We start from the raw sequence: 19,561 nt of genomic DNA on the forward strand, positions 1-19,561 counted from the left end.
ATTTTTTTCGGAAACATTGCCAAGCCTGAAACTAGACGCCTAAACTTAGAACCCTCTCTAATTTTTCAAATTATTCGAGAGTATATATGGTATTTATGCGGTATTATATGGTATTCATAATAATACGTTTTTTTTTAATGTACATAATAATGGCAATTAATTGCTATATATGCTCGCGAAAATGCTTACGGTATTTATAATCAGAAACAACATGAATATTTAGTTAATTTTCGGTAAGATACACTTTTTAAAATATGAGCTAGAAATGAACACTTAAAAAGTGACGGAAAAATCGAGCAACATTTTCCAGGTTTTCTAAACACCGGATAAAAATTCTGTACTACGTCAAGCAACGACTGTCGTAAAAAAGTTTTTAATATAGCAAGAATAGTTTTACTTTTCTTTTTTTTAAATGTGGCATTGCTAATTCAAAATTGAAACGTCTTTATTCATAAAAATCGCCATCGTGAGTAAGAAATTTGATTTATTTTGGTAGCAGTTACTCTTGTTTAAAATTGAAGATGGCTAATCATTGGAATGATCGAGAACTGAAACGCAACTGATCCTCATAGCTCCATTGATACATCCTTATGCTCGAATTTAATATTCCGAAACTCGGTTCACCCAAAACACGACCAAGAGTGTTTCGGGACTAAACCCTGGGGGTTTCGCGTTCGACTGACCACCTAACCGGAACATCTTCCAAGCATCCCAGCTCCCTCGGTCTCGTAAACTGAGATGGTCAAAGTAGGCAACAATAGGCTGTTTCGCCACTGAGTTTAATTTTAATGCTCGATTCGCAGTATTTCGTATTAGGAAAAAAAAGAGTGGCTACAACATCAAGAACGTTTTTTATCTGTTTTTTTTTTCAACAACTAGGGTTGTTTAATGAATTTCCTTCTGCCATGGCTTAGAGTTAGATATATTTTTGCTTTGTGTTTGGCATATAGCGAGTCGCAATGATCCATTTCTTTATGAGATGAATGAACCTTAAGTAAGGTGTTGTCTCGCGACGGCGTCATTTTATTCTGCTAATAAAACTTTCAAATTTAGACACGGTAAAAGTGACTGGGTATTTCTTTAGCAATATCTAGCGTACAAATTTATCACAAACAAAGATATTTAAATGTATCCATTAAAAATATATTGCCACTTTAAAATCGAATTTTTTTCAATTAAAGTTTAATTAATATTACCCCCCCCCCCCCCCAACTGCGCACATTTTATACCGCATAGATAATTTATTTCCTACCATTTGCCTCATGTATTGTGGTTATAAATAACAAAATAATATACTTTTTGTTTGTGTGTACACTTTTGTGATGTTTAGTATGGATAATAACTGAAATAATAGACTTAAATTTATGCAAAATTTCAACTTTTTGAAACTCAAAGTGATTGACAAGAGCGCAGAAATTTAAAAAGGAAAAAAAGGAACGCTTTAAAAAAAGAAAAAGAAAGAAAGAAAGGAAAAGAAAAGAAAGAAAGAAGAAAGAAAAAAAGTTATTTGCAAAGATTCAATTTATCAGAAAACAATTTAAATAGTTTATTTTTAATGTGATTCTTTTTTAATTGAATCGTATCTGTAAGACAGTTACGCACAAACGCCTGCCTGAAAAGTGATAGTTTGCAAAAAACCTTAACTGAGATTTGACCCGCACTAAGTCTGCGGGACTTCTCTGATCATAATAGTGACATAATTAACAGCGCTAATTGGACACTGTGACGCTAATTGGACACAAACACCACATATAATAATAGTACAAGAATTATTAGTGACCCTAATTGGGCAAAAACAGTACAATAATTTCGCTCGGAAACTTTACTTGCGTACAAGCAATTACACTTACTTAAGCTTAGTTTATTTACGCTTAACCTCTCACTTACAGTGTCTCTAATTTTATGGATAGCTTGAGGAAACACATTTTTGAAAAAAAAAAAAATATTTTTCATACAAAAGCAAAAGTATGCTCTGCATTTAAATAGCATACAAGAAGCTATTCCCTTAAGTTAGAATTTATCGCAACGTGCATGCCGGATTAACTTTCACTCACAAGTTTGCGGACTATGTTTGAAGTAATGATGAAACCGCTCAGAGTTTAGTACTTAAATCATCTAACTCTTCAGATGGTATTGCTAACAATTAATTTCATTTTGAATCTATAAATAAGAAGTTTCTGTTAAATAATTCTCCAAGTCTGTTTTCCATGATACCTAATGACCTCCGACAAAAAAAAAAAAAAAAGAAAAGAAAAGAAAAAAAAAAGAAGAAAAAAGGAAGAAAAAGAAAAAAAAAAGAAAATTTCCAATAATGTTCAAGATCTAAAATTTAAAGTTTACTTAATATGGACCAAAGCAGTTTAGTTTCGCCAGATTTGTATGCCTGAATACGAATGTCATCAGTATGCCTCCTTAACTTTAGGCATATTTTACAACATAAACTCAAAAAAGAAAAAGAAAGAAAGAAAAGGAAAAACCTGCTAAACTTAAGCTAAACATATCTTAAACAGAAAAGAGGAAATCCAAAAATGAAAAAAAAAAAAAAAAAAGGAAATACTATTTCAAAAAACATCATCAATGAAACATGCAAAAATATTTGATTGTTCTGTCACTGCCCTCCACATGATAAATAAGAATATTCAAGTATTTCATTAAACCAAAAAGCTAATTATTTTAGGTGACAATTTATGGGCATACAATTACTGTAGTTAATATTGACACTATAACTGCTTCTGTAGAAGATAGGATTATGAAATTTAAAAAAAATAAGTTTGATTAGAAAAATAAGATTCATAATAGTTTTTAGTAAAACAAAACCGATGACACAATTTACTGCATTCCTTTTAAACGATACAATGTGAACCACTTAATCAAGCATCCATCTCTATTTTGAGATCGATTTTATGTTTCTGAAATTTAAGAACTGCTGACGGAAAACTAAAGTTACTGAATTTAGGAACGCTCAAACTTCTGAGCGGATTTCAAGGCAAAACGAGTGTCTAATTAACTTTAAATTTGTCTTTAAGCATATATTTACGTTTTGCATTATCCGAATACTGATTATCATTTAAAAAATAGTTAAAGGAACCTTTTGATTCTATCATCAGTTTATTGCTTTAAAAAAAATATTTATACATAGTTTCAATAACATATGAATTAATAATGCTCGTTAGATATTTTACAGCTGGCAATGTTTATTAGATATTTTATGTTTCTCTATTTTGAGTTTTTTAAGTCACAAAGACCGCGCAGCTAAAAATTTTGGTGAAACATATTAAAAAATAAATACATTTTGCATAATTTTAACAACTAAATAAGTTATAAAAGATCAACGTAAAGGAGTCAATGAATTACTATTTCGCAAAAAAAAAAAAAAAAAAAAAGAAAAGAAAAAATATTTGTCTTTTACTTAGATAATATCTAAGTCGGGGAATGTGGGGCAAAGTGAAATAGCGGGACAAAATGAAACGGTGAAATATTTACTCTGCTTTAACGCCACATATCTAGTAATATTATAACCATGTAGTAACATAGGTAGTCTATTCCAGTCAGGAAAAAAATACCTCTAAATATCAAAAGATAAACGAGCAATTTTACGATACTACGAGCAATTTTCGAAACATGATACTCATATCGTAATATTTTGATGTAAGTCAATTTTTATTTTTCTTATTATTAAGTGATAAAGTTTTTGTTTTTGCATTTTAAGTATTGATTGAGACCTGCTAATAATCGGTTCAGTAATTATTTGGTTAATATTAAGCATATTCGTAATAAATAAAATAAATAAAAATTAATGTTTTAATGCAAGTTTTATTATAAAATATATTGTTTTTGTCTTTACATTCCGTAATTTTCAGAACAAGTTTCCAATTTGTTCATTTTGAAAAAAGTAAGTTATCTTAACTATTTCACTTTGCCCCATATTCCCTTAATATGACCGCAAGCAGCATTACCACTATAAAAAATGTAGCAATTGAACTGAAATTGTTTGCCATTTTTGAGACATTTACTAATTAGTAAAAAGTGACACAGCTAAAAAAAAATGCAAATAGCAATGAAAGTTGCAACCATGTTCTTTGTTGTTACAAGAGTGGTTATTGCTAAAATGTAAACGTATAGATAAAAAGAAATACGACAAAACCATTACGTTTGAAAACTCCCATCGTTTTCATTGAAATATTCAGTTCCTTGAAATCTCAAAGCACTTGTTGTGTATTTTATACGGCTTTTCGTGCTTCTTACCCTGATTTTGAGTTTTAATATTTGTGCCAAATGCAAAATTTCTACCTTTTGCACTTTAAGCGAAAGAGTTGACGCTCATCTTTTCGAAAGTGTTTTACTAATTTAATTACTCAAAGTTCACCAATAACACACAGGGGCGGCTCGTCGCTATGGGCAGGGTGGGCCCGGCCCACCCAAAAAATTGTAATTGATAAAATACATTATTAACAAAAATATCGTTTTGTGTTTCAGTTTAAAAAAAGTAAAAAGTAAGGCGCACAACAGATTTCAAACATCTAGCCCTCCGCCCCCTTCTCCGCATATCTCTAAACATAACCAGAAAGTTTTTAAATCCCATTAATTTTAGCGCTGTGCACAGTTTTGGGAGCTGCGGGCTCGCGTGAAGCTGCCCCCGAAACTAAGAGTCACGCCTCAGCCAATCGCAATGACTGAATCAGAAAGCGAAAAACGGCGGGTGATAACACCCGAAGGAATTCATTGCAACTCAAGGGTGGGCAAAATTCGCCGAGCCCAAACGAAATCGTAGTTGTCTATAGCGGTTTGTAGGGAAGAGTCGAGGTCAGCGGAGAAGAGTCTAGCAACGTCGCTCACTAGAATAACATGTAAAAGGGCAGAGAATCGGCTGCCCCTGTCCATGTGTCAGGGAAAACCTTTTATCATACCGTTCCGCTTCTGTTTTTTTTTGTGTCTTAATTTTTTCCTCTTCAACAGGTATTACTATATATATATATATATATATATATATATATATATATAAGGCATGGAGATTGCCGGTTTCATGAGATTCCGTACATTTGTTTTACAACGCATGCATAATTTTTTTAGTTATTTGTTTGTTTTTGGAATTAGAGATGCTTATTCTCAAAATTTCTGTGTAAGGACTTTCTTTTCGAATAGTAGAGCAGCCCGGTGGTCTGACGCACCGGCAAAAAAAAAAAAGAAAAGAAAGGCTGATCCTCAGATTTTTTTGGTCGTTCACGCAAAAAATAAAAAAAAGGAAAAGAAAGGAAACTCCATAATACCTAATGATAATATTATCCAACACTTTATCTTTTACGTCAGTTTTAAGATTAATTTTCATAATTTTCTATGATTTCTCAGTAGCTTTTTTAAAAATTGTGTCCATTTTTTTGACCACAGTTACTTCTTGTCTTAACATTTAAATACTTGTCTAGCAGTTATTTAATAGAGTTTTATTTATATATTTACTTATTCATTTATTATTATTATTACTTTGTAAAAAAGGAAGGGGGAAAAAACTTCAACCGTTCGTATTTTTTTTTCATTAGTTTTTAACGGTTCGCGAACATTTTTTTTTTTACAAGTTAACAAGAAAACAGCGCAAGTCCGCGTGAATGTTTTTGAAAAGCTTTTGCAGGCCCGCATGTCAAAAAATGTCGAGAGACACTGTAGAAATTACATTACTGTTTTTCATCAGATCGCAATTCTATTGGTACGTACCTTAGCTTTTTTTTTTCTATCATATAGGATGGGTATAGTTTTGACATTAATTAAAATATTTAAGATCCTTTCAAGCTAATGTGCCTATAACTAGTCGATTAAATATTTTGTTAAGGGTATATGTGTGACCGTAATTAATTTTTCAACCACTCTTACTCAAAATTATTATTTAATGATGATGATAAAACATAAGTTAAATTTGAAAGTCGATTAGTAAAAAATGCAGCAATAGAAATATTATGTTTATTTCTTTTATTTCATTTACTTATTTTTGTTGTTGTTCAGACGGACCTTTTAGACGCTTTTTGTCAGTTATCCATGTTTTAATTTTAAGGTTACTTGAATTGTTATGTCAAGATGCGTATACTGTAGTTAAAGTATTTTTTTTTAAATATTGTTGAATACCTTTTTATTCCTGTCCTGAAAATAATTTAATCCACCAAGCAAAACCATTTTTCACGGGGGTGTTTTTAGTGGTAAGGGGTCTTTCTCTTTTTGAGAGTCTGGTTCCTTAATGTTTGACAGTGTGCCACCCCTCTTGGAGGGTGGGGAATGGCACAGTTGATGAGATTTATATTTTTATTACAACATATTATTATTATTACTGCTGTTAATATTATTATCAATTCGATCGCTTAAGGGAAGCAGAGTGTTTCATTTAAAATATGCAGGGTGTTCCGTTTTAACCAATAAGACCTTCATTTTCGCAACTGTTTGTTCAAGGTGGATACTTCCAATTGCAGAAATGTTCAAAATCAGATGCAGAGTTAAGATACTAAAAGTATAAAGCGAAAAAAAAAGAGTCAAAAACTAAAAATAACTTTTTATACTGACCCTAGGTCTCCTAACTTATATTTAGGGAAATAATCTCAATTGAAATATATTACTAACACAAACAATTTGACATTTATGCGACCAAAACTCAAGGAGATATTCGAGTTTAAAGTTTTAAGGGACCAGATAGAAATGAGATAGGAACTTATCGTCCTTTCAGAAGAATGATAGGTTGTCAAAGTTAAAAAACAAAGTATTTGTTTTTTAATGCTATTCAAAAACAAATGCAAATTTTATGCTGTGATACGCGAAAACACTACAAAACATTAATCAATTTGAAAAACCAGTTTTGCACACTAAAATTTTAAGCCTTTTTAAACTGCTATATTTTCCCTCAAAAGGTGTTATTGACAGTGAGTGTGAAGTGGTGTAAGTCACGAAACGCTGCGTTTCATATCTGGGTGAACATTGGTCGTACTAATGTCAAACTTTTTGTGTTGGAATTACATTTTAATGGTGATGACTTCCCTGAATATAAGTTGGAGAACCTAGGGCCCGTATAAAAAATTGAATTTTGTATGTTTTGACTCATTCTTATTTTTGCTTCAAACTTTCAATTCCTTAACCTTGCACCAGATTTTGAACATTTTTGCAATTAGAAGTATGCATCTTGGACAAACGGTTGCAAAAAAGAAGGTCTTGTTGGTAAAAACGAAACACCCTGTATAATCTATGTACACGAAAACCTGTTTTTGTGTGGTCTTTCGTACAATTTTTTTGTGTGATTTTTTTTCCCGCGATATATGAAAATTTCAATCAGATTGGGACTGAATTGACGAAATTATTTTTGAAACAGAGAAAATGTTTTTTAAAATGAACGAAGTTATCTTTAAAACGAACAATTTGTTTTTATGAGGTTCTTATCCACCGCACAAAAACAGGTTTGGGAGTATTAAATCAAGTGGTATAATTTTGTAGGGCTATCTGAAGTTTGTATTAACTGATTTAAGTATCATTTTATGTTCCTCAGCATTAGTTTACCAACCATTCTTTTCATCATTTTATCTGTGTAAACATATAAGGGTCATTCTCCAGAAAACGTAACTTTTGAACGCAAATATTTTTCAATTTCGAAACCTTTTGTTTTCTTTTTTTTTTTCATTCTTACAAGAAAGTGTTACCTTCTAGAAATAACCATAAACAATGGCCCAGCTAAGTTCCAATTATTTTACTCATAAATAAAAAAAAAGATTACTGGGAGTATACCCTCAGGAAAATTGATGAGAACATCACTGCTTTTAATTAAACAAGTTATTAAGCAACAAAAACAGTCACAGAAGGTGTATGACACGCCACGAAGGTGAGAATTCACATGTTGTGAACCAAAAATTTTCTAAAAAAATTAAAAGATTGTTGTCAGGTTTAAATAGATATATTTTTGATGACATTAAAAATCATCGTTAAATGAATTGTTCCCTAAAGTTTTTACTGTAAAAGCCGTGTGACAGAAAAGTTACACTTTTTGAAGAATGACCCATAAACATAACTGCGGGCCCACCCACTAAATTAAGGCACGAGCCGCCACTGATAACACACCACAAAAAAATGCAAATTTTGCGTCTGAAAAAATACCAAAAATACACAAGTCCTTTCTGCTGTTTCCAATGCAACGATATTACAGTTGAGAACTGGTCCTTTAAAATGCTTATAATACTAACTAAAATATTGGAAATTAGGCCAAAAATGATCAAGGTCATCAAAGTTCAATGGGTGAACGCTCCAGTCAAAAAACATCCTAGTAAGTAAATTTTTAATGTATTGTGCATTCGAAAAACATTTCTTATAAAACTTAATGTCAGTCTTTTTTCATTTTGAATGTATCATCTATTACTTTGGCTATTATACAAGTAGAAGTAAACATACTAAAGGCAAGTACAAATCTTCGTGGATGTGGTCTATTGTGATGCCATTACATGACGAACTGTGCCATTTTTATTTTGACATCAATCCCTTGTTCTCCAAGCAAAGGTAAGTTAACTAAATTATTAGATCAAGCAATTTAGACTGTGTGATAAGTGTTTTAAACGTGATTAGTTTTGAAAGCATTGAATATATATATTCTAAGACAGTAGGACGTAAATAATGTATTAAAAATAGCCAAGTATTTCTAGATGCTTCATTGAGGTAAGTGTTTTTGGTTTTACGAGAATGAACATCCGCTTCGGGCAATATTTTTGGCTCGTTCGTATGCAAAATGAATACCAATGTTTTGTGTTAAACTGTTACAGTTCTTAGAAGGACATTAAAACTTTAAGCTTGCATCTTTCCTCATTAAAGCTGCAAATTAGTCCTTTTTTTTACTAGACACAATAAATAAAAAGCTGAAAGATATTTTTGTAGCCCCTCGTTACATCGTGCCTCGTTATAAAGCGCATATGGGTATGATATAATAATTTCGCATTATCTCCCGAAAAATTGTAAGTAAAGAAACACGTTTCTTTAAATTGGACACCGCCAAAGCTAAAATAATGTATTTCTTGAAAATGTTTGTTTATATTCGTTTAATCAACTAAAAAAGACTGATATTTTTTTTCTGAATTTGCTGTAGTTTAGTGTGGATATAGAGAGGTAAATACAGAGAGAGAGATTGCTACCTATAAATTGATAAGGATTTTTGAAATTAACAGATAGGTATATTGAAATAAATATCAAAGGATTAAATAAATGTAGAGAGACACAAAGATATATATACAAAAATAGATTGAAAGTTATTTAGGTAGACAGATTTAAATAGATCGATGTGTAGAGATACCGACATTGACTGAAATATTTTTCGCACCGCTGCTAACTTTACTTAAGCAGCAGCCAAAGAAAGTTGAATGGCGTACAAAGCGAATTATTTGAAAGGGCAAACCAACTAACTACCGAAGGCGGCAAGTTAAAAATAAACGTTTAGTATATTTTCAAAAATCTTCCAAATTTTATTTTATTGTCAAGTTTAGACAGTCTTTTGTTTTCTTCTTTTGATCTTTATTAAAAAATAAGTATATTTTAGCCTGTCATCGTAAAAGTATTATTTTAGTGTATAAAATGTGATTTTAAAGGGAATGTGAGCAAGATAAGTTACTTAACATAATTTACAGAAATGTAATATAAAAGCTGTGCTTGTGTGGTAAAATTCTGAGTATTTTCCGTTAAAAATGCATTGCCAAAATGCTCCGACATTTGTAGTTTGATACATGATTCTTATCTACTTTAATGCACGTATTTAAATATTAAAATCCTGTTTTTAGTTAGCTTTCTTAGGATTACATAATAACAAACTCGTCATTAAAAACTCTTGAGGTTTATTAGAGCGTTTATCATGTGTTTAATAAGCAAAAACTTTTTAAAAAGTGAAAATACCGTAGAATAAATTACAAAATACTTTTTTCCTTTGAAACAGCTTTAGGAAACTAAAATATCAAATATGTTCATCTAGGAAAAAATCAATGTTACATAGTCGTAATCTTTTACCTGACAAATGAACCTTGTTTAAACTAGCTACTTCATTCTTGTAGACCTGTTGGAGAGGAACATGTAAGATCACTTAACTTTCGTAAACAACGTTTTTCACATCATCTTCAAACAATGGTGTGTGATGCCTGCTCATTTGCTTGGAAACATGCGAAACTCTCAAAATGCCTTTCGTTTTTTGTCTAGTCTTCTTTTACCAATAGATTAGTTTCATAAGTTATCACTAGTGATAATACATTTTTTTCTCATTTACCTCATGATTCGAAGCTCTCAAAATGCCTTTCGTCACTGGTATCTTCGCTTACCAATAGTTTAGCTTCATAAATCACCACAAGTGTGGTAAATAAAGTTGTTTCCATTTACCCCATGACTCAAAACTCTCAAAATGCCTTTCGTAATTTGTCTAGTCTTCGCTTACCAACACTTCAGTTTCATAAATCACCACAAGTGTGAAAATACAATTTGTTTCATTCAGCCCATGACACAAACTCTCAAAATGTCTTTCGTAATGTGTCTAGTATTCCTTTGCCAATAGTTTAGTTTAATAAATCACCACAAGTGTGGTAAAACAATTTATTTCTATTTACCACATCTTCCCATTTACCTCAACGAGCCAAACTAGAGTAAGTAAAAAAAAAATTGTGCTTTTACGTTTATTTGTATATTATGCCGTGTGCAGCTAAAGGGCAGTAACTGCAAATTTTTTATTTATTTATTTATTTATTCGAATTTTTGTCATCTATTGTACGTTATCTTTATTGTACAAGCTCGCTAATTTGGTTTCCGATGGAAAAAAAACGCGAAAAGAGACGATTGATTCCAACATTTCCCTATTGTTAGTATTGAATGCAAAACGCGTTTCTTCAAATGTCTCGAAAACTCATTTCTGCATGTACTGCCGTATACCTGCACACGGCAGTATTGTATATAAAATCCTATTCCACGGATTAATCTTATTCGAGCCATGTGAAATTAATTCTAAAAAATCCTTTGTAATTATTTACTAGTGTTTAAAAAGCGTGCTTCCCATCCGTTGTATGTGCCAGACAAATGTTTTCCATATTTCATGTAAATTAATAATTATGTGACTGACGTCCGTCTGACTCTGAGGTACAGACTTATGATTTAAAAACAATTTCATATTCATCAAAAAGTAGAAAAACATTTCAAAAATGTATTAATGCCTATTTTCAGCTTTCCAAACTTTTTCTGAAACTTTTCGGTGTGGCTGAAAATAAACACATAAATTAAATATTCTAAATTCTCAACGCATAAACCTATTTGCATAAGCAGAAGTAAAAAGATTATATAACGTTAGTTACGAGCAATAACTCTCAGGCAATGACTGTTTGGACAACTGCGTTTTCAACGAAGTTTGTAAGAAATCTTTAAAGCATTTCTCAATCGGCCTCTGAATGCAGATTCAAAGAAAAGATAATGTGAGATGATTAAATTATTGAAAAAATATTTTTATCTTTCATTAAGTGAAAAACGTGCGGACATTTAATTAGATTTAAGTCGTTTATGATATTTTATTTAATTAGGATGCACTCTTCATACCTATTGCTGAATAAATTGTTACAAAATTTGTACCACGTTTCGAAATGAATAATAAGTAGTTACTTTGTTTCCTATATTTAGCTTTCAGGATTTTACTTTCATAATCTCTCTCTCTCTCTTAGTACATCTAATAAAATATTTACTGCTGATGAAAGTTAACAAAGTTGGTTCTCTGTTTAAAGACTTTCAAGGAACCACAAAAAGTTGGCTTTTAGTGGAATGAGTCCTTAAATACACTGTTAAAAAAATTCTGAAATTTTAACGGAAAAAGTTGCCAGTGACTTTTACCGTAAAAATCCTATTTTACTGTAAAATTTTACGGTGGAATAAACAAGAGTTAAAAACAGCAACATGGGAGGAGCATGTTCGATCTCGGGACCTGCGTATTGATAAGCGGCTCTGCTGCCCACTATACCATTTGGCGCACATCGAGTGAGAGGGAATACAGTGTTATGCACTTCTCACAGGCCCGTGGTGTATCAATTGGCGCTGCAATCGTTTCTTTTTTGGGGGGCACAATTTACTGTAATTTTTTTCCATACTGTCAACACTCCATTTTACAGTAATGTTGATAATAAAAGTTTCCTGAATTTTTAACAGTGTAGAATGCTTCAAAAACTACAGTGGAGCATTGAGAGTGAAAAGTCTTTAAATAGAGAAAGTCGTTAAAAGGAGAATCAACTGTATTTTAATGAGAATCACATATGCAGCAGCAATGCATTAAGTCGTGTAAAATGCAAAATTACAAAAAACGAGCCAACAAATGCAAAAGGTCCTCGCCAGTAGTGGATTCGAGTAACCATTTATACTCAAATCGATTATGTACTGCATTTCAAAAAAGTAGCAGATCAAAACATTGTTAAAAACAATTTAAGGCGCACTTTCACTCTAACAGATTTCGATCAAATCAAATACAATCAATTGTATCTACTAATAGTGAAGCTAGAAATTTCCTTTGCTCCATCAAAAGGAAATTTCTTGCTACGCTACTGGTAGATAGAATTAGATCGAATCGAACACAATCAAGTTGAATGAGTCCTTTAACCAGCAAGTTTTGAAAGTAAATAATTAAATAAATGGCAAAGGACACCCCAACTAAGCTTGGAAGTGTTTAGATAAATAAATGAAGGAACACCCACTAAGTTGAAAAATATTTAAATAAATAAATAAATAAAATAAAATAAAGTTTTGAAAGGGCTGATTTTTCTGCATACGAAAACATTTGTTCCAAGTTTTAAGACAATTAGAACAGGAAAGTGCTACTGCAGAGCTTAACTGCATTGTTGCCGTTGCACAACAATGAACGAAAGCGAGATCGGGGTAACTTCGGTTTCGTAAAATTGCGGAGAATGCATTTTATTTGGTCTAACTTCCTATGAAACATCCAATTAACACAAATATAAGATAAGGGGATTTCAAGAGGAACCGACGACGCTCTTTAAGAACTGGAGTTCTTACACTAATGATTAATTTCAGGAATTGTTCTTATTCTAATGAGAATTTTCAGAGTCCCTTATTCAATTGGGATTTTTTTTTGTAATAGTTTTACTGATTTACGCAAACTTAGCTGAATTTATTTAACTAAACGCACATTGTTTTCCTTTTCACGACAACTCTTCATTCTGTCGGAATGTCGCAGTGGATAATTTCTAAACTATAACAAATTCCGAAAGGTCGCAGGTTATTTCCAGGTATCATTCCGGAATTTCACGGGTTGCCGACAGTTTCCGTTGAAAATCAAGTATTTCTCCAAAAACGTTCCCTGAATTGATACAAGTTGCATGAATGCAAACTTCTCACAATTTTGAAAATGTTTTTAGCTTCCAGTGTGAAAATACACTCAGCGTTTTTAGCCTTTAGCTGAATTGCGGCATGCCCTGAGTGACGGAACCCTAAATGAGGGAGAAATGCAATCTGTGGATACAGTAGCTTTTCAAGAATTGCACGCAGATGAGGTGTTAAGCATTTTCTTGCAATTCTGCATCAGCATTGGCCATATTTGCTAAAATGTTTTAAGAACTTTCCTGTGCCAAGCTATTATTATAAACACATTAAAATTTTTTGGAAGACTCCTAATTAAAGGTTTCTGAATTCTTAAGAAAGATTCCAGAATAATTTCAGGAAGGGTTTCAGCGGGAAACTTTCCTGTTTTTGCCAGACATGTTACCAGCGGATTTTAGGCACACTAGCTCTCCATTATTTTCCATTAACGTTTCTTAATTTCTTCTGCACTTTTTTTTTCCATATATAAATTCAGTTGAAAAAAGTGCGGTTTTTCTGATGTTTTTAAGTTTATCTGAGAGATCATTACAATTTAGGAGTTGTAACTTTTGATATTTTTATATATTTTACCTCTAAAACAATAAATTGCATTAAAGGAATTTCTCAATACTTATCTCATCTTACATGAAATAAATTTCTCGGTTTCATTTCTTTTTGAAAATTTGAAAAAATCTTATTGAAATCTAGAAAATTAAAGGAAGATGGGCACTGGCGACAGTTTCAAATCTTTGCCCCACCTTGGAAAAATCAAATATCGGGCACTGATGGCACTGACAAACACAGACAAAGTCAAACAATTCCAAAATTTTGTGGTAATATGGGTGACAAAAAAACATGATTCCGGGTTACATTTAATTCTTCAAACATTAGGATTTTTTCCAAACTGAAAATACTCGTTTTTTGTGCTGCAAAAACAATTACAGTATATGATTCCCTTGCTCATTCAGTTATGAAAAAAAATTATGTTTTTTTAAATTACTTCCGGAAACTTTAAAAAGTACATATGAGAGGCACAGCGACGGATGTCACAAAAATCAAATTGTTTTGGTTTTTCATCATAAATATCAATTTATATTCTTCCATGGTTTGTATTCACAAGAGTCCGTTTTCCCCTAAGACATGAGGAATCCATAAATTAGCTATACACTAACACTGAGTTCCGTAATAAGATTTAAAAGAAATGGCATTATCGTAGACGGTTTTCTTGGTGAATTTTTGTTTAAATATCGGAACAACTCAAGAGTCAAAGATTAAGTGTCTAGAAATTCGTAGGGCCATGTGCCCCCTGAGCCCTTGACCCCCCCCCCCCCCCCCCCCGACGCTACGCCTATGATTGACGGATCAGACTATTTAAGAAAAGCTAATAAATAATTTTAAAAATTCCAGAAGCTACCAATTCTTGTTAAAGTTGGCGGCTTTCTTAAAGTGTTGTCAGATTTACTGACGAAAAATCTCGGTAATAGTGTAACAAGAGAATAATTAACTCTGCTTCAAACAAAATTTTACTGTGGTCTTCCGGTTGTGACTTTTTTATTTATTTATTTTTTTCATTATTACAGTATTCATTTTGTTCCCTGTGAGTAAAGAACTAAAAGAAACTTCATACTTTAAAAAGCGAAGTAAAAATAAAGAAATGAAAAAAAAAAAATTGTAGATTTAGTTTCCGTTTGAAAAAAATGTTATAATTATATAAATATAAATCTATGAAACATTAATTACTATTCTATATTCGAAATTCGGCAATATTTACATTTTCATATTCATTTAATTAGGACTGCATCAAGTTGAGACGTGAGCTGTGAAAAATCAACTTCATCGCTTCTGTTAGGGTTTCAGTCGTTGAGTAAGGTATGATCTATACCTATTTATTGCAAGCATATTGTCTATATAATTTGATGTGAGTTGTCTTTTTCAAATAACTAACCTGCAGATTCGATAAAATCGTCAATGCATGCTGAGAACAACTCATTTAAACCTTCTAAATTATCAAATTTTGTGATTGTACTTGTTTTAAGCTTAAGTACGAATTTGTATCAATTAGGCTTGAATTTATATTTTTACGTTTCTTTTTAAAACAATAATTAAAGGTCGTGGAGACAATTACGTTTGGATTTGAATAAATAAGTTTGTATGTTGTATTATTTATGTGCTAGTAATTAGAAATTCAGCCTCGTGATATATCTGACTAGTATGCTATTAATAACGGCGAATGATCTATATTCAATTTCCTTTTACTTAGTGTATAAATTAATTTTTATTGACTATAAATGAGAGATGTCTAAATGATTGATTTTTATGCAATAAAATATATCATTGATTCCCAAACAACGACCTGAATTAAAAAGTTTAGAGAGAAAAATATCATACCCTTTACAGCTTCAAAAAACAATCAACGGCAAAATAAAATTAATAATTATGTGTGCTAAGTATAACTGCAATTACTGAAAAGTATGACTGCAATTACATACTGCCTTTTCACCAGTTATTTATCTTCGTGCTTCAAAATAATGGAGGAGATTCTAAGAAAGAAAACATGACAATTAAAGAAACTGGATTCAAATATATGATAGTCGGTGGGTGATTGATAAATAGTGTACTTAGTCACTAAACACTACTTTCAAATGGTGATAAATAGGATTAAAATTTTCTTTTGGCTGTAGCATACAAAAAGAAAATAAAACAATTACATCGAAGAAAGTTTTTGAATTATATTTACCTATAGGTTCTGAATAAAAGCAGTGAGAAGCAAAAGGGATGTAAGTGGTTTTTTTTAAGTTTCTAGTAAATTGCATTTAAAGACACGTAGGCTTTCATTGAAATTTTTTCAAACTATGCTGTATAACAGTACCCACCAGAGCTACTAGTACCATATCTTACCCTAAAACAGAGGAAAGGTTCTCCTGCCATTTGTACTGATTATCTACATTTTTTTTTAAATTTTGGCACTTACTTTCCTTTACTTCTCACTGCCTCATTTGTTTTATAAAAATGTTATTCGCTTATTATCGGTGGATTTTGTTTCTTATTGTGTTTAATTAACTAGTTTTAATTCAGAAAAATTACGAAGCAGTGGCAATTTTTCAGCAAACTAGTAAAACCATTAATATTGAGAACGAAGGGAAAAGCGATACTCATGTCTACATTCATTCAACGTAGGGGAGGGTGGCCCAAACCAGGTAGGCTTTCGTATGCCGCCATATGGTGTGCAATCGGCGATGCATACGTTTTCCGTGTTTACCCTAATGCCCCCGAGTTTCAATCAGTCCCAGCGAAGCAGCGGTGAAGCGGCATGACGTAACCACACTTAAAGTTTAAAAAAATGACACATTTCTAAAAAAAATGAAGGTATGTAACTTGGAATTTGTCGATGACCAGCTTATTTCTTTTTTTTTTAAATAATATTACGTTATTCTGACACCATCCATCTCTAAACTACGAAGGTCATTCTGTTTTTTTTTCTTTTAATTTAAGGTTATAATTATTGAAATAAAAACGTGCTTTCGGGCAAAGTGGGCAGGGCAAAGTAGTTATACCCTTTTTCCATATATTTTGTTTGCAAATATACTGACTTAGATTTTCTATTTAAATAGGTCAAGTTGAACTTTTAAAGTAATTTTTTATGATGGCAATCAGCTAGTCTATTGATTTAATCAATTATTTCTTAATGTGTTATAAACAAATGTGCTGACTTAGATTTTCAGTTTAAATTCGATAAGTATAACTTTTGTTTTCATAATGGCAGTTAGCTAATCAGTTTCATCATTTATTACTTCATATTTGACTGACAAATGTACCAAATCACAATGAGTTAAGCTTACCCGTTTTACTCGAACGGCGTACCCGCTTTAAGCCCCTTGGTAGGGAAAAGCGCGTTTTCCGAGTGTTTGTAATGTTTGACAATAAATAAATATTGAGTTTAAAATGACGCAAAAATTACTTTTCATTTTGAAGTTCAAGATCTTTTCTAGGTAATGAAACCAAAACTGCTACGATAAAAAGTCAAACACTAGCTTTCCATCGTTCTTCGTTAACCTGAACGCTTTGTGCCACCCTCACCTAAATATGAAGAACGAAAGGAAAAGCGACACTTATGTCTACATTCAACGTAGTGAACGTTCAGAAACGTTTAAACATAAACATTCTTCGAAACCAAGCACAAATACTCAATAACAACAAATTAATTTTCTTCTTAGACTTTTTCTCGAGAACGATATAGTAACTTTTGACTCCTATTTTATATTTCTGCTCCGTGTTCTCCTTGTGAAATGCTATCATTTAGTTTATTCAAGTTCTCCAGTGTAGCGGAGTACTCGAAATTTTTTTTGACTCGCCGAAAACATTCTTTACTTACAAGGAGCGTCTTTTGGTAAAAGTCATCCAGTTTTGACGGGAGATGACTCAACTTGTTTGTTTCGATCCCCAGACTAACGCTATTAGCGAGAGCTGTTTCGAAGTTTTAATGCGAAATTGTGTTTTCCGGCCGATTGTTTAGATTTTTTTTTCAAGTTTTTTTCCCCCCATTTTCTTAGGTGGAGTTCCTGTTTGTGATTTCCATAGGCCCTGACGGTTTGTCAACCTGTCGCCTTTCCATTTCATATCGCAAAAAAAATATTTTTTACCCCCCTTCCCTGGTCTTTCCAACGACGGCCCGCTCGGTGTAGTGAAATGCTAGTGAACGCGCCTTCAGAAAAAAGGCGCAAAATGCGAACAGATGTAATTTCGATGTTACCGGCAAAGTGTGACGCCGGCATTCAGTGTAATGCCCTAGGCATTGCATATAATGCCGGGAGTTTTTAGGCAAAGTGTAAAAAATGTGAATTATTACATACTTTCCCTAGGTATGTTATATGATACCAAGCCACTGTATAAAATGACAATTGCTATTTAAGTAAGGTATGAAAAATTGTCTTGAAAAGGCTGTTATGTAACTGATGTGTATTCCTCCAAAATGCAAATTTTATTCTGAAAAAAATAGTCATTTTTAAAAATATATACAAAACACGTACAAAATTGTAAAAGTTGTTCAAAACAAAATTTATGCCTTTCTTATTAAGAAACAAATTTTTCAAATGAAAAATAAGGAATTAAAATTGAACTACATGTTGTAACATGGTAGGCTTGAAAAACATTGTGAATACCATTTAATTTGCCTTGCCACGAGATATTCAAAACGAATGAAAGATGTAGCTATTTCATACTTTGCCGGTAGAATAACTAGGAAATGCGTGAAATATGAATCGTTTCACACATTGCCGACTTGTTTTAGGCATTATATATACAATGCCTAGTAGCTGCGTGAAATATGAATCGTTTCACCCATTTCCGGCTAGTTTTAGGCATTGTATACAATGCCTAGGTAATGCGTGAAATATGAATTGTTTTCCCACATTGCCGGCTAGTTTTAAGCGTTATTACAATGCCTAGCCATTCAACAGAATGCCGGACTTCATACTTAGCCGGTGACATCGACAAGGAGAGCGGATGTCGTCTGTCAAAATAATTGTATCAACACGGCAAATACAAGCACATATTTCGACAATATGCGCAGTAAGCGTAGATACATAACAATTATTATTATGAATTAAATTTTTATCCATGCAAGGAGTGAAAAAACAACCTGACAAGCTATAAATCTTTGTTTTTTACTAAAAAGATATTCTGATAGAGATTTGCTTTTCATATAAACTGTATCATTACTAGTACCGTTTATTGTTCATGCCTTCTGTATGAAGTCCAAATAGACTGATTCCAAGAAAACTTTTCTTCCTAGATATGTTCAAGACACAAAATAATGACTTCAGTTTTATACATTTTTAATAGTTAAAACAGCATGAATACTGAAACAGGAAGGAAAAAAAAAGAAGCTGTGTTCAAATTTAAAGAACGATGTTATCTGTCTTGTGACACAAATACATCTAATTATCGTAAAAATTATACGCATAACAACTTAAGTGGTATAACTTAAGTAACTTAAATGTAAAAACATGAAAAATAATTCGGGTATTAATAAATATATTTGAAATTCTTCTAACGTGACTGTGATAAATGTTTATCAGAGAATACTTTTTTTTCTGTAGTCTTATTCAAAACTTTCACGGATTATTCATAACATTGATTATTGTGAGCATAGCATCGTGCCTCTGCATGTCTAAAACGACTAATGTTAGTTTCATTCATGTCATTCATTTTAAAGACTTCAGCCACGGATCCGATCTTAGTTCAT

General features: G+C 31.9%; 1 protein-coding gene across 2 annotated transcripts in view; it reads left to right on the forward strand.

The window, feature by feature from the left end:
* Positions 1-19,561, forward strand: part of LOC129231343 (protein Wnt-4-like) — a 248,561-nt gene that overhangs the window by 18,333 nt on the left and 210,667 nt on the right. The window contains exon 2 of one of the 2 annotated variants that reach the window (XM_054865634.1): positions 15,111-15,186. The exons of the other annotated variant lie outside the window; for it this stretch is intronic. The gene's annotated coding sequence lies outside the window, so the exon portion shown is untranslated. The remainder of the gene's footprint in view (positions 1-15,110; positions 15,187-19,561) is intronic. 2 annotated transcript variants of the gene reach the window in all.

Source organism: Uloborus diversus, chromosome 10, assembly GCF_026930045.1.
Source record: "Uloborus diversus isolate 005 chromosome 10, Udiv.v.3.1, whole genome shotgun sequence".
NCBI classification, from domain to species: Eukaryota; Metazoa; Arthropoda; class Arachnida; order Araneae; family Uloboridae; genus Uloborus; species Uloborus diversus.